Below are 13344 nucleotides of genomic sequence, written 5' to 3'. Positions count from 1 at the left end.
TGGTGATAAAATGAGCTCTTGCTCTGAGTTTACAGGGGATCTGGTCATTTAGAAGTCTGTGGCACTTGCCCCAGCTCTATCTCTCTCTTGCTCTTGCTTTCGCTCTGTGAAATGTCTGCTCCTGCTTCACCTTCCACATGAGTAAAAGCTCCCTGAGGCCTCTCTAGAAACCAAGCAGATGCCAGCAGCATGCTTCCTGTAAAACCTGCAGAACCATGAGCAAATTAAACCTCTTTTCGTTATAAATTACCCAGTCTCAGGTATTTGTTTGTAGCAATGCAAGAACAGCCTGGTATACCACATTAAATCAAAGAGGATAAGATAAATAAATGGCTTGAGAAGCATATCAGTTTGGGTTCAATCAGGGGAAAAACACACAAAGAAATGTTATTATAAACAATTATTGGCCAGGCACAGTGGCTCATGCCTGTTATCCCACCACTTTGGGAGGCCAAAGTGGGCGGATCACTTGAGGTCAGAAGTTCGAGACCAGCCTGGCCAACATGGTGTAGCCCTGTCTCTACTAAAAATAAAGAGTAGCCGGGCGTGGTGGCTCACACCTGTAATCCCAGCACTTTGGGAGGCCGAGGTGGGTGGATCACCTGAGATCAGGAGTTTGAGACCAGCCTGATCAACATGGAGAAACCCTGTGTCTACTAAAAATACAAAATTAGCCAGACGTGGTGGCACATGCCTGTAATCCCAGCTACTCGGAAGGCTGAGACAGGAGAATCACTTGAACCCAGGAGGTGGAGGTTGCGGTGAGCTGAGATCACACCATTGCACTCCAGCCTGGGCAACAGAGCAAGACTCCATCTCAAAAAATAAAAATAAAATAAGAGTAGCTGGGGGTGGTGGCAGGCACCTGTAATCCCAGCTTCTTGGGAGACTGAGGCACGAGAATCACTTGAACCTGGGAGGCAGAGGTTGCAGTGAACCGAGATTGTACCACTGCACTCCAACCTGGGTGACAGAGTGAGACTCCATCTCAAAAAAACAAAACAAGACAAAACAAAGCAAAACAACAACAACCAAAAAACAATTATTAACTATAACAGAGGATTGGAGAAAGGAGAGACTGCCTAGTAAAAGGTAAGGAGAACACTACAGAATATAAGAATAGCAGATACAGAAGTAAACACACCAGGTCCCAAAATAGAGTTCCCAAGGAAGATTACCTCACCCAGGGATGAGATCCAGACCTCGTCAGCAAGTCATGGTTATGACTCACTGACAGAGAAGTTGTGGTGCCTCACCAGCAGAATTTGCTGGTGTTAAATAAAATTTATGGAAGGCAATTGATTTGGACAGAGCTGATATACTATACCCCAATAGACCAGCCCAAAATGGAGTCACTCATGCTAAGGTTCCATGTAACCAAATTGAAACCTAAGCTCTTTACTTGTAAGATTTGCCCTTCCAAGAAATCAGGAAAGAAATGAGAGACAAATTCCCAAACGGGCCAGTTTTCTAAAACAAGAACAGGAGATTCAGAGCAACCAACCAAAAGGGGCCAAGGCAACCTGACCCTGCAGGATAAGAAAATCCCCTCTGCTGGCCGCGCGCGGTGGCTCAAGCCTGTAATCCCAGCACTTTGGGAGGCCGAGATGGGCGGATCAGGTCAGGAGATTGAGACCATCCTGGCTAACACGGTGAAACCCCGTCTCTACTAAAAAATACAAAAAATTAGCCGGGCGAGGTGGTGGGTGCCTGTAGTCCCAGCTACTCGGGAGGCTGAGGCAGGAGAATGGCATAAACCCGGGAGGCGGAGCTTGCAGTGAGCTGAGATCCGGCCACTGCACTCCAGCCTGGGTGACAGAGCAAGACCCTGTCTCAAAAAAAAAAAAAAAAAAAAAAAAAAAAAAGAAAATCCCTTCTGCTTTAACTCATACAAGAAAAGTAACCTGTTGTTAACCAATTCACCTTTTGCACTATGCTGCTTCCTTGTTCCTGCCAAAGTTATCTTACAAAAACTGACTGTTCTGCTATTCCCAGTGGAGTTTCTGTCTATTTTGTAGACTGGATGATGCCCAGTTCATAAATTACTAATAAAAGTCAATTATATTTTTAAAAATCAATTTGTTGAAATTTAATCCTTTAATGCTAGAAACCCACCTTCTGTTAACTTGCTAGAAAAAAAAAATCCATCATCAAGGATTCCCAAGAAGATGTTTGCAGGGAGGTTTCTCATGAGAGGCACTCTACTACAAAACCACCCAAAATGGGGGCCAGGTGAAGCTGCTGGACACTACATGCTCCTGGCAGCTGTGCACTGTGGGGACTGGGGACTGGAGAAACTGTCTACACTGGAGAAGCCCAGAGCCCTACAGGAGAGTGCCTGAGCAAGCATACCAGAGCATGAAATGAAATACTTTTCTCCTACAACATCTCTCTAGCACCTTCTACTGACAAAGATGAACGTTGTGCAGCTGGCAAAAGAAGCATATTTAAAAGGCCCAGATCCATTTTCCATAGCAGGCAAAAAGGGTGAATATGGACCTGAGAGTCAATGAATCAATAACTGGCACAGGAAGTGAGAAAGAAAGCAGAGAGGAGCCAGTGAGCAAGATTATGTTCATGGGGAAAACCCTTGGAAGGCCTAGGAAATGCCCTACATAGGACCTCCTGCATACACACAAGGTTCTTATGTATAGAAAGTAGCTGAGTGCTGGTCCTCCTCAGCCCTCTGCCCGTAAGGATTAGCTACTAGTTCTCTGCAGTTATGAAAAGTTGCTATTTGCTCTGGGTCTTGTGTGCACTGCTTTCAGAAAACTATGGTGGCCCTGGCAGAGAGAAGTATGCCCATCCCCCAGGGTCTTCAACTAGCACTGGCTGTATTTATAAGGTGAGTTACTAGTGGCCAAGGAGCACTTACCCAAAGATGATGGCTTAAACAGACTAACAGCATATTCACTTCCCCAGCTTTCCATTCTCCAGCAGGCAACCAAAAAGAAAAGTAAGGATAATGTAGGAAACATTTATTAAGTATCCTCTATCACACACTATATAGTCACTTTTATATATATATATATTTCATATACATACATTTTACAGAAGAGGTATCTGAAAATTAGTGGACCAAGTAGCAGAACTATGACTTAAACTCTTCTAACTCAAACTCCAGAGCTAATTCCATTAATCCATGTGGAAGACTGGCTTCCATAAATATCATCAAGATGACTTGTTGATCATACAAAGTTGACTTTATTCTTATTGAAGTAAAAGAAAGAAACCTTGACAGAATCTTGGGCAGGGAGGGGAAAGTCAAGATATTTATGAGAGCTTGAAATCTGACTTAAGGCAGGCCTTTCAATTAGGAGTCTTATTATTGGGTAAGAATAATAGTTTAGGACTGGTAGAAAGGGCAAGGTGAGGATTTTAGGAAAGGGAATTCAAAATATCTGGGGTATAAATCATTGATGCTTTCTATAGAAGAGTAAATATGTCTTTCAAAAATTTCCCAGAATGAGCAACAGTTATTTGCAATTATGATCTTCTTGGGCAAGAGTCTCTTAGGAGAGTCTCTTTCAGAATACTGAAAGTCCTAGCTAGAGCAATCAGAGAAGAGAAAGAAATAAAGGGCATCCAATTGGAAAGAAAGGCCGGGAGTGGTGGTTCACACCTGTAATCCCAGCACTTTGGGAGGCTGAGGGGGGCAGATTACCTGAGATCAGGAGTTCAAGACCAGCCTTGCCAACATGGTGAAACCCTGTCTCTACTACAAATACAAATAATAATAATAATAATATAATAATAATAATATAATAGCTGGGCATGGTGGTGGGCACTTGTAATCCCAGCTACTCGGGAGGCTGAAGCACAAGAATCACTTGAACCTGGGAGATGGAGTTTGCAGTGAGCTGAGATCACACCATTGCATTCCAGCCTAGGTGACAGAGCAAAATTCTTAATACCCCACAAGCAAAATGGACAAATGGGATTACATCAAGTTAAAAAGCTTCTGTGCAGCAAAGGAAACAATCAACAAAGTGAAGAGACAACCACAGAATGGGAGAAAATATTTGCAAACTACCCATGTGACAAGGGATTAATAACCAGAAGATATAAATAGCTCAAACAACTCTATTGGAAAAATTCTAATAATCCAATTTTAAAATGGGCAAAATATTTGAATAAACATTTCTCAAAAAAAGACATACAAATGGCAGACAGGCATATGAAAAGGTGCTCAATATCTTTGATCATTGGAGAAATGCAAATCAAAACTGCAATGAGATATCATCTTACCCCATTTAAAATGGCTTAATCCAAAAGATAGGCAATAACAAATCCTGGTGGGGATGTGGAGAAAAGAGAACCCTCGTACACTGTTGGTGGGAATAAATTAGTACAATCACTATGGAGAACAGTTTGCAGTTTCCTCAAAAAAGTAAAAGTAGAGCTACCATATGATCCAGCAATTCCACTGGATATACTGTATTTACTCACAAGAAAGGAAATTGGAGTATTGAAGAGATATCTGCATTCCCATGTTTCTTGCAGCACTGTTCACAATGGCCAGAATTTGGAAACAACCTAAGTGTCCATCAACAGAGGAATGAATCAAGAAAGTGTGGTACTTATACACAATGGAGTACTATTCAGCAATAAAAAAGAATGAGATCCTGTCATTTGCAACAACATGGATAGAACTGGAGGCCATTCTGCTAAGTAAAATAAACCCAGCAAAGAAAGATAAACATTGCAGGTTCTCACTTCTTTGTAGGATTTAAATGTCAAAACAATGACATTTATGGACATAGAGAATGGAAGGATGGTTACTAGAGGCTGGAGAGGATAGTGGTGGGTGGTGGGGGCAAGTTACCGATGGTTAATGAGTACACAGAAAATAGAAAGAGTGAATAAAACCTAGTATTTGATAGCACAAAAGGTACCTATAGTTAATAATAATTTAATTGTACATTTTAAAATCACTAAAAGAGTCGAATTGGATTGTAACACAAAGGATAAATGCTTGAGGGTAATCGATACCCCATTTTCCATGATGTGATTATTATGCATTGCATGCCTGTAACAAAATATCTCATGTACCTCATAAATATGTATATACCTACTATGTACCCACCAAAATTCAAATAAAATTTTTTTAAAATAAAAATTTTAAAACATTTTAAAATTTTAAAAATAAAGACAGTGGAGGATGGAGTAGTAAAGTCACATTAATGATTGTACATAGTGAGCTCTGTGGGTGTAGATGGTTTTGGTTGTCATCCATAAGGCCTTTTTCTTCTTGATGATCATAAAAATTCAAGCATCGTATGCGGCAAATTATTCTGTTCGTGAACTGATCATTAACCGATTTCAATATTAAGACCACTGTAAGCATACTAACTCACATTTGGAAGTAATAGAACTTCCTATGTGCTCTACATATACCAGCTCATTTATTCATCATACAACTCTATGTGGTAGGTACTATTTTCGTCCACATTTTATAGATAGTGAATTTACACATGGAAAGGTTGAGTAACTTGCTCTAGGTCAAATACAGCAGGCAACCAAGCTGGAATTTGAACCCAGGCAGTCTGATTCCAGAGTGCTTGCTCAGGACCAAATACTAATTGTTCCATGTTAGGGTTTTTTCAGTTACCTTTTCCTCAATTCCAATACAATTCCAATAATTCGGTTCAGCAAGGTGATTTGCCCAAGGTCATTCAGTTAATAAGTTATGGCCTTAGAACTAAGTTTTCAGGCTACTTCACCCAAGTAATGTTTTCCCTGCCCTTCTATTGGTCTTCCACAACTAACTCTTTAATTTCCAAAGAACTATTAGCAAGTCCCTTAAATATTGCCCAATAAAGACAAAATCCACACAAAAGACTAGTTCTTTATTAACCTAAGTTGGAGGTCTCTGCAAGTTGGAGCACTGAATGAACTTTGATTCCTGCTATAAAATATGAAGAGAGAAAGATACAAAATTTTCATGTTCTCACAGCTTTGAAGTGGCTTTGCTAAACAACCTTCATTAGGAAGCAACTAAGAGTAACAATAATCCCTTACTTAAAACAAATATTTAACTCTTATAATAGAAATGTAAACACAGCAATGATTTGTGATTTCTCAATATGTTCTTCTTCACTAAAGGGCGTTTAACTGGTCTTGATCTGTAGTCAGGATAAAGGTACTACAAACTTAAAACTTCCAAAAATAAGGACACAGACAAGAAAGATAAGCTATGAAATAAACCTTATTGGATAAGAGAAAATAAAGCATGACACCATTAAATGTCTAATACTAAAGTTTTCTTTCCATTAACTCAGGAAATACAGCTTTATAAAAGTCATTGGGATTGGCCTTCTTTGGATTTTAAAAGAATAATAACACCTGTCTTTCAGTTGCTGTGCCCATTTTTGTGAATTCTGAAGCTGATGGGTAAGTTGGTTTTCAACTCTGAACAAAGGAAAAGATAGGTGTTGTAGGGTCTCAGAAAATGATACCCCAAAATGAAAGTCTCAGAAGCAGTTATCTCTGACTTTCTCCTGCCCTCCTATTGCTGGCTTCTCATTCTCCCCCAAGGCTAGCTACAGAAACTAGAATCCCTCTTCCCCAAAATGAATTAGAAGTCAGAAACCCTTTCTCCCAAAGCCAGCCATAAAACCTAAAATATTATTCTAACTTTCTCCCTGCCTTTCTGTGTAGAAACTGGCCATAAAGACAAACTACCTGATCTATCTTGTTTGACTGTCATGAGACACTCCCACTCCAGAGAGGCACCTGCCCCATACCCAGAAGGAAGGAATGCACGCTCAGAGGCCAAGAAGAATCTAGACAGACAGGCCTTACTGGGTTTCCTCACCTTTTTTGTCCAAACACATTTCTACACAGCTATCTGTACTTTGTTGAACCTCAGCGGAAAAATGGACAGTTTCTTCTGTATCTTTGAGGTTCATTGTGAATGCTCCCACATTCATGTAAAATTATGATCAAATAAATTTGCATCTGCCTTTTGTCTGTGATTTTCAGCAAACCTTCAGAGGGTGAAGGGAATGTTTTCCCTTGGTCTCTACAGTGTGCAACTTATAGACAATTGCCAGTGAAGATATTGCCTTTCTTTGTTGTGCGTTTCACAACCAGATTACGTAACTTTTTCAGGGTATGTCACCATCAGCAGCAACGTATTTAAATAACATGCTAAGTACACAAGGATACTTGGCTTTTTACTTAGTGTGATTTGAAGTGGACTTGGCTGCTTCCTGTCTTTCCTCTTAGTGGGTAGAATGAAAAGAGAAGAGAGAGAGGTAGGGGGTGACAGGAATGTTCTTATAGGTCTGCTTGGAGAAAGGCATGAACGTACTCCCTATTCATTCCCCCAACTCAACACCCACACCCACATTACATAAGCAGCTCCATTCAGATGAAAGAAGCTCATTATATTGCCTTGAAAATGACACAATAATTGTGTGTCTCTCAGCTGCCTTTCCCTGTATTTACATGTTCAAAGCCACGCAAAATTTCCACTCCTAATCCAACCCCAAACCCTCCTCACTCTGCACTCATTCTTTTGATACCATTTCCTCATGAACCAACCATTGTGGAGGTTGTCACCTAGGTCGAAACCAGGTTAAAAAATATATTATACTGAAGAAAAAACACTTGTCAAGCAGCAAGTAAATATTTGCTGAAAGCCTGTTATAAGGCCATACCTTTACATAATGCCAAGTAGACCAAATACAGGAAGTGCTCTCCTAAACAGGAGACTAACCCTGTCCTTTGACAACAACGAGGGATTCTCCTATGTGAACAGCCACCTTAGCCTTAAGTTTTGCCCATTCCTCCAAGATACAGCAAGCCAGAATTTTGTCTCTACCTTAAAGAGTAAAATTTCTGGACTTAGAAGTTCGAAGATTTGCGCTTGAGTTCGGGCTTAGTTCCCTAATACACATATCAACTCTCTAGATCACTCTTGTTCATTAGTAATCTCCTTCATTTTGATTCATATTATCTTCACTTTGGATGATCATTTTTTTCTGATGTTTTCAAATTCTGGGTTGGATACTACTAATGCCATGAAATCAGGAGGGAAGATTAAGTTTAGGAGAGAAATATATAATTGGTCACGAAAATGTGCATTTGAGACCTTAGAAAAGAATTGATATTCCTGAACAGTACGATTTTATTTAATTATAGAAGCAATTCTTCTATTATCCTCAAATTAACTCTACTACTGAATTTTGCATAGAGTTTCTATATAAGCCAAGTTGTATTCTCGTTTCTTTTTCCATGTAAACTGCCAGAGTCAATTCTGTGTATGTGTATCTGTGTGACATGCACACAGTAAGTGTTGCTAACTCAAACTTTTTGTCAATGAGTAGTTGATGAGGAGAAACGTATTATAGCAGGGGATCTGGGGGATGGTTAAAACTTTCTCAGGAGGTGTGCCAAGAACAGAGCACTTGGTCTGCATAAGAAGAAGACCCCTCTCTATCTGCAAAGGCTATAGTTGTATCAGTGAATGAAGGACTCTGTAAAAGAGCAAAACCACGGGCTGAGTGTGATGGCTCATGCCTGTAATGTCAGCACTTTGGGATGCCAAGGGGGGTGGATCACCTGAGGTCAGGAGCTCGAGACCAGTCTGGCCAACATGGTGAAACTCCATCTCTACTAGAAATACAAAAACTAGCCGGGTATGGTGGTGGGCACCTGTGTTCCCAGCTACTCGGGAGGCTGAAGCAGGAGAATCCCCTTGAACCTGGGAGGCAGAGGTTGCAGTGAGCGGAGATCACGCACCACTGCACTCCAGCCTGGGCGACAGAGCAAAACTCCGTCTCAAAAAATTAAAAACAAACAAACAAACAAAACAAAAGGAAAAAAGAGCAAACGCACTGATGCAGAAGCAGGAGCAGCAAACACCTCAAAATGAAGGGAAAGAGGTAAAGGAATTAAGCAGTTAGGAATCTTATTGCTTCTCAGGTTTAATTCAGGTACTAAACTAACATAGCAAGTTTTCCTTCAGGTTACAGTAAACTGAAGTACTGTCAAGGGGGTATGATAAAGAAGCCACATCTGTCCTCTCCAGATAAATTACTAGCATTCCAGCTCCTCTGGAATTGGGAACATCCCTGTATAGTCCCAGAAGTGGCCACTGTTCTCAGGTCCTGGGGTAGGCAAAATAGTGATAACCGCAAAATGTCCATGCTCGAATCCCTAGAATCCATGAATATGTATCCTTCCATAGCAACAGGGAATTAAGGCTGCAAGTTGAGTTAAGGTTGCTAATCAGATGACCTTATGATAGGAAAATTATCCTGAATTGCAGTTCGGCGGTCCTGCGGGTCTGTCTCTTGCTTCAACAGTGTTTGGATGGAACAGATCCGGGGACTCTTTCTTCCAGCCTCCGACCGCCCTCCTATTTCCTCTCCACTTGCAACCTCCGGGACCATCTTCTCGGCCATCTCCTGCTTCTGGGACCTGCCAGCACCGTTTTTGTGGTTAGCTCCTTCTTGCCGATCAACCATGAGCTCCCAGATTCATCAGAATTATTCCACCAACGTAGGGGCAGCCGTCAACAGCCTGGTCAATTTGTACCTGCAGGCCTCCTACAGCTACCTCTCTCTGGGCTTCTATTTCGACCGTGATGATGTGGCTCTGGAAGGCGTGAGCAACTTCTTCCATAAATTGGCCGAGGAGAAGTGTGAGGGTTACGAGTGTCCCCAGAAGATGCAAAACCAGCGTGGCGGCCACGCTCTCTTCCAGGACATCAAGAAGCCAGCTGAAGATGAGTAGGGGAAAACCCCGAACGCCATGAAAGCCGCCATGGCCCTGGAGAAAAAGCTAAACCAGGCCCTTTTGGATCTTCATGCCCTGGGTTCTGCCCGCACGGACCCCCATCTCTGTGACTTCCTGGAGACTCACTTCCTAGATGAGGAAGTGAAGCTTATCAAGAAGATGGGTGACCACCTGACCAACCTCCACAGGCTGGGTGGCCCGGAGGCTGGGCTGGGCGAGTATCTCTTCAAAAGGCTCACTCTCAAGCACGACTAAGAGCCTTCTGAGCCCTGCGACTTCTGAAGGGCCCCTTGCAAAATAACAGGGCTTCTGCCTAAGCCTCTCCCTCCAGCCACTAGGCAGCTTTCTTAACTACCCTAACAAGCCTTGGACCAAATGGAAATAAAGCTTTTTGATGAAAAAAAAAAAAAAAGGAAAATTATCCTGCATTACCTTGTGTGCCCAATGTAATTACAAGGGTCCTCAAAAGTGCAAGAAGGAGAGCGTCAGAATGATATCGTGTGAAAAACACTAGACTAGTCATTATTGACTTTGAAAATGGCCTGAACCAAAGAATGAATGCAGATACCTCTTCTGAAGAGGAAGAGGCAAGAAAACGAACTCTCCCTTAGAGCTTCCAGAAAGGAATGCAGCTTTGCCAACACCTTGATTTTAGCCCAGTGAGATCCATTTTGAACTTCTGACCTCAGACCTGTAAGATAATAAATGTGTGTTGTGTTAATCAACTAAATTGGTGGTAACTTGTTACAGCAGTTATAAGAAACTAAACAGGCCTTATAAGACCTCTTAGTGGTATTTTAATTTTTTTTACTTCATTCGATTTTTATAAGTTGCTCATTATGCATAAAGGAAATGCAGTTTTGTGTTCTTCCTCATCAATCTAGTTCATCTGAAGTTATAACAGTCATTCTTCCCCAGGTTGTTTTTAATGAAAAATTTTACTTTGCAACTTGCTTTCTTCACTTACTATTCCACAGACATTTTCCAGGTCAATTCACAAGGATATAACTCAATATAAAAGTTAAAATACTTATTCTTTTTAGCAAAGAAATACAAAGAAGAAAATATACAGAGAATTCTGAAGTTGAATGCAGAAACAAAGGGAAAACAAAAAACAAAAACAAATAATTGGCCCATGACTCCACAGCCCACATAAACTATGTTGGCAATTTTTAAGTATCAGTAATACATGTTACTGGGCAGAAAATCCATACTGTACATATTGATACAAAATTTTAAGTGGAAACTTTCCTCTTTTCCTTCCTCCACATTCCTCTCTCCAAAGGTAACTGTTCAAAGTTACATATGTTTCCTTCTAGAATTCTTTTTTTTTATTTTTATTTTGAGAGGGAGTTTCGCTTTGTCGCCCAGGCTGGAGTGCAGAGGCGCGATCTCGGCTCACTGCAAGCTCCGCCTCCCGGGTTCACGCCATTCTCCTGCCTCAGTCTCAGAGGAGCTGGGACTACAGGCAAGCACCACCACGCCCGGCTAATTTTTTGTATTTTTAGTAGAGACGGGGTTTCACCATGTTAGCCAGGATGGTCTCATCTCGATCTCCTGACCTCGTGATCCACCCGCCTCAGCCTCCCAAAGTTCTGGGATTACAGGCGTGAGCCACCACGCCCGGCCTTTTTCTTTGCTACTATATTTTCGTACTATCATTTCCTTCAGATAAAAGTTCACAGTCACATGATACAGGAGAACGCCAAAAATCCTGGCATAGGTTATTTATTACTCTTGTGCTAGTGAACAAGGCTTAACCTTTTGAGCTTTAGTTTTCTTTTCTTTTTTTTTCTTTTCTTTTTTTTTTTTTTTTTTTTTTTTGAGACGGAGTTTTGCTCTTGTTGACCAGGCTCCGTCTTTTTTTTTTGAGAGGGAGTTTTGCTCTTGTTGACCAGGCTGGAGTGTAGTTGTGTGATCTTGGCTCACTGCAACCTCCAAGTAGCTAGGATTACAGGCATACGCCACACTCAGCTAATTTTCTGTTTTTAGTAGGGATGGGGTTCCACTCTGTTGGCCAGGCTAGTCTCAAACTCCTGACCTCAGGCGATCCACCCACTTTGGCCTCCCAAAGTGCTGGGATTCCAGGCGTGAGCCACCATGCCGGGACTGCGCTTTAGTTTTCTTATCTGCAAAACCAGAATACCACCTGTCATGTCTACTTTGCAAGGTTTCAAAGATAAAATGACATCATATATATGGAAATCCCTAAAAAATGTTACTGAGAAAAGTTGCCAAATTTCTCTTAATCTTTTTTCTTTTCTTTTTTTAATACATATGGGGGTCTCACTATGTTACCCAAGCTGACCTTGAATTCTTAGTGATCGTCCAGCCTCAGTCTCCCAAGTAGTTGGGACAACAGATGTGCACCACCAGCTACTTAGTCTTTTTTTTTTTGAGACGGAGTCTCGCTCTGTAGCCCAGGCTGGAGTGCAGTGGCACGATCTCGGCTCACTGCAAGCTCTGCCTCCCGGGTTCACGCCATTCTGTGGCTACAGGCGCCCACCACCACGCCCAGCTAATTTTTTGTATTTTTAGTGGAGACGGGGTTTCACCGTGTTAGCCAGGATGGTCTCAATCTCCTGACCTCGTGATCCGCCCACCTTGGCCTCCCAAAGTGCTGGGATTACAGGCATGAGTCACCGCGCCCGGCCTAGTCTATTTTTTAATGTAAAAAATGATGAATTATCTCCAAGCGTTCTTCCAACACAATTAGTCTATCAAGACTGCTAATTAGGGGAGCTATTTTCATTTTAATTTAAAAATACAATATTCTTACTTGATAATTGCAATTTCCACCTCTTACTGAGGGTGGCAGTGCTGGTCTCTACAGAGATCAGGATTATTGGCGTTACAACAACCTTATTATTTGTTACATTGTACAAAACTCTTATTACCGTTCTTATTTTGTGTGGTATGTGTATATTTTTTAAGTACAAATGAAATGAAACTTTGTTTTGTATTAGAATGTGGTACTGTTTTGTTGTTGTTGTTTTTTTTTATGCCCACACTGGAGTGCAATGGCATGATCTCAGCTCACTGCAACCTCTGCCTCCTGGGTTCAAGCGATTCTCCTGCCTCAGCCTCCCGAGTAGCTGGGCATACACGCCATAATGCCTGGCTCATTTGCTTTGCATTTTTAGTGGAGATGGGGTTTCACCATGTTGGCCAGGCTGGTCTCTAACTCCTGACCTCAGATTATCTGCCCGGCTCGGCCTCCCAAAGTGCTGGGATTACAGGAGTGAGCCACTGTGCCTGGCCTATTTTTTTTTTTAAAAGGCATGTCATTGGGGTGGCAATGATACTGAGGTTACAATTTCAATCAAGTGATTTGTGCAACTCCAATTCTCTGTATTTACTTGCTATGTTATGACATTTTGTTGGCTACCATCACTGCATCCACATTAGTCCTTTAAGTAGGTTAGAGGTCATCCTGAACCTCCCTACCTTTATTACTTGTGTGAATGACAGTGTCAATCATTGAAAGCAGAGAAGAGTTCATAGGAAGGGATTGAGGCACTCTGGTCTAACTACTAAACATTGGATTCTGTATACTTTATTAAGTAGAGTTTGCCTTTGGGTAAAAACTGTGAAGGT

The 13344-nt window shown here is 41.5% G+C and overlaps 1 protein-coding gene and 1 pseudogene across 3 annotated transcripts in view; one reads left to right on the top strand and one right to left on the bottom strand.

Moving 5' to 3' along the window:
• Nucleotides 1-7034, bottom strand: part of CUNHXorf21 (chromosome unknown CXorf21 homolog) — a 62999-nt gene extending 55965 nt beyond the window's left edge. For both annotated transcript variants that reach the window (XM_033201997.1, XM_033201996.1), the window contains exon 1: nt 6818-7034. The gene's annotated coding sequence lies outside the window, so the exon portion shown is untranslated. The remainder of the gene's footprint in view (nt 1-6817) is intronic.
• Nucleotides 7035-9260: 2226 nt separating this feature from the next.
• LOC117078447 lies at nt 9261-10159 on the top strand (annotated as a pseudogene). Its single transcript, XR_004434993.1, has one exon. The product of XR_004434993.1 is annotated as a ferritin light chain-like (transcript).
• The last annotated feature ends 3185 nt before the right edge of the window (nt 10160-13344 follow it).

Source organism: Trachypithecus francoisi, unplaced genomic scaffold (genome assembly GCF_009764315.1).
Source record: "Trachypithecus francoisi isolate TF-2019V2 unplaced genomic scaffold, Tfra_2.0 Lachesis_group6, whole genome shotgun sequence".
Lineage (NCBI taxonomy): Eukaryota > Metazoa > Chordata > Mammalia > Primates > Cercopithecidae > Trachypithecus > Trachypithecus francoisi.
This window is presented reverse-complemented; position numbering and strand designations above follow the sequence as displayed.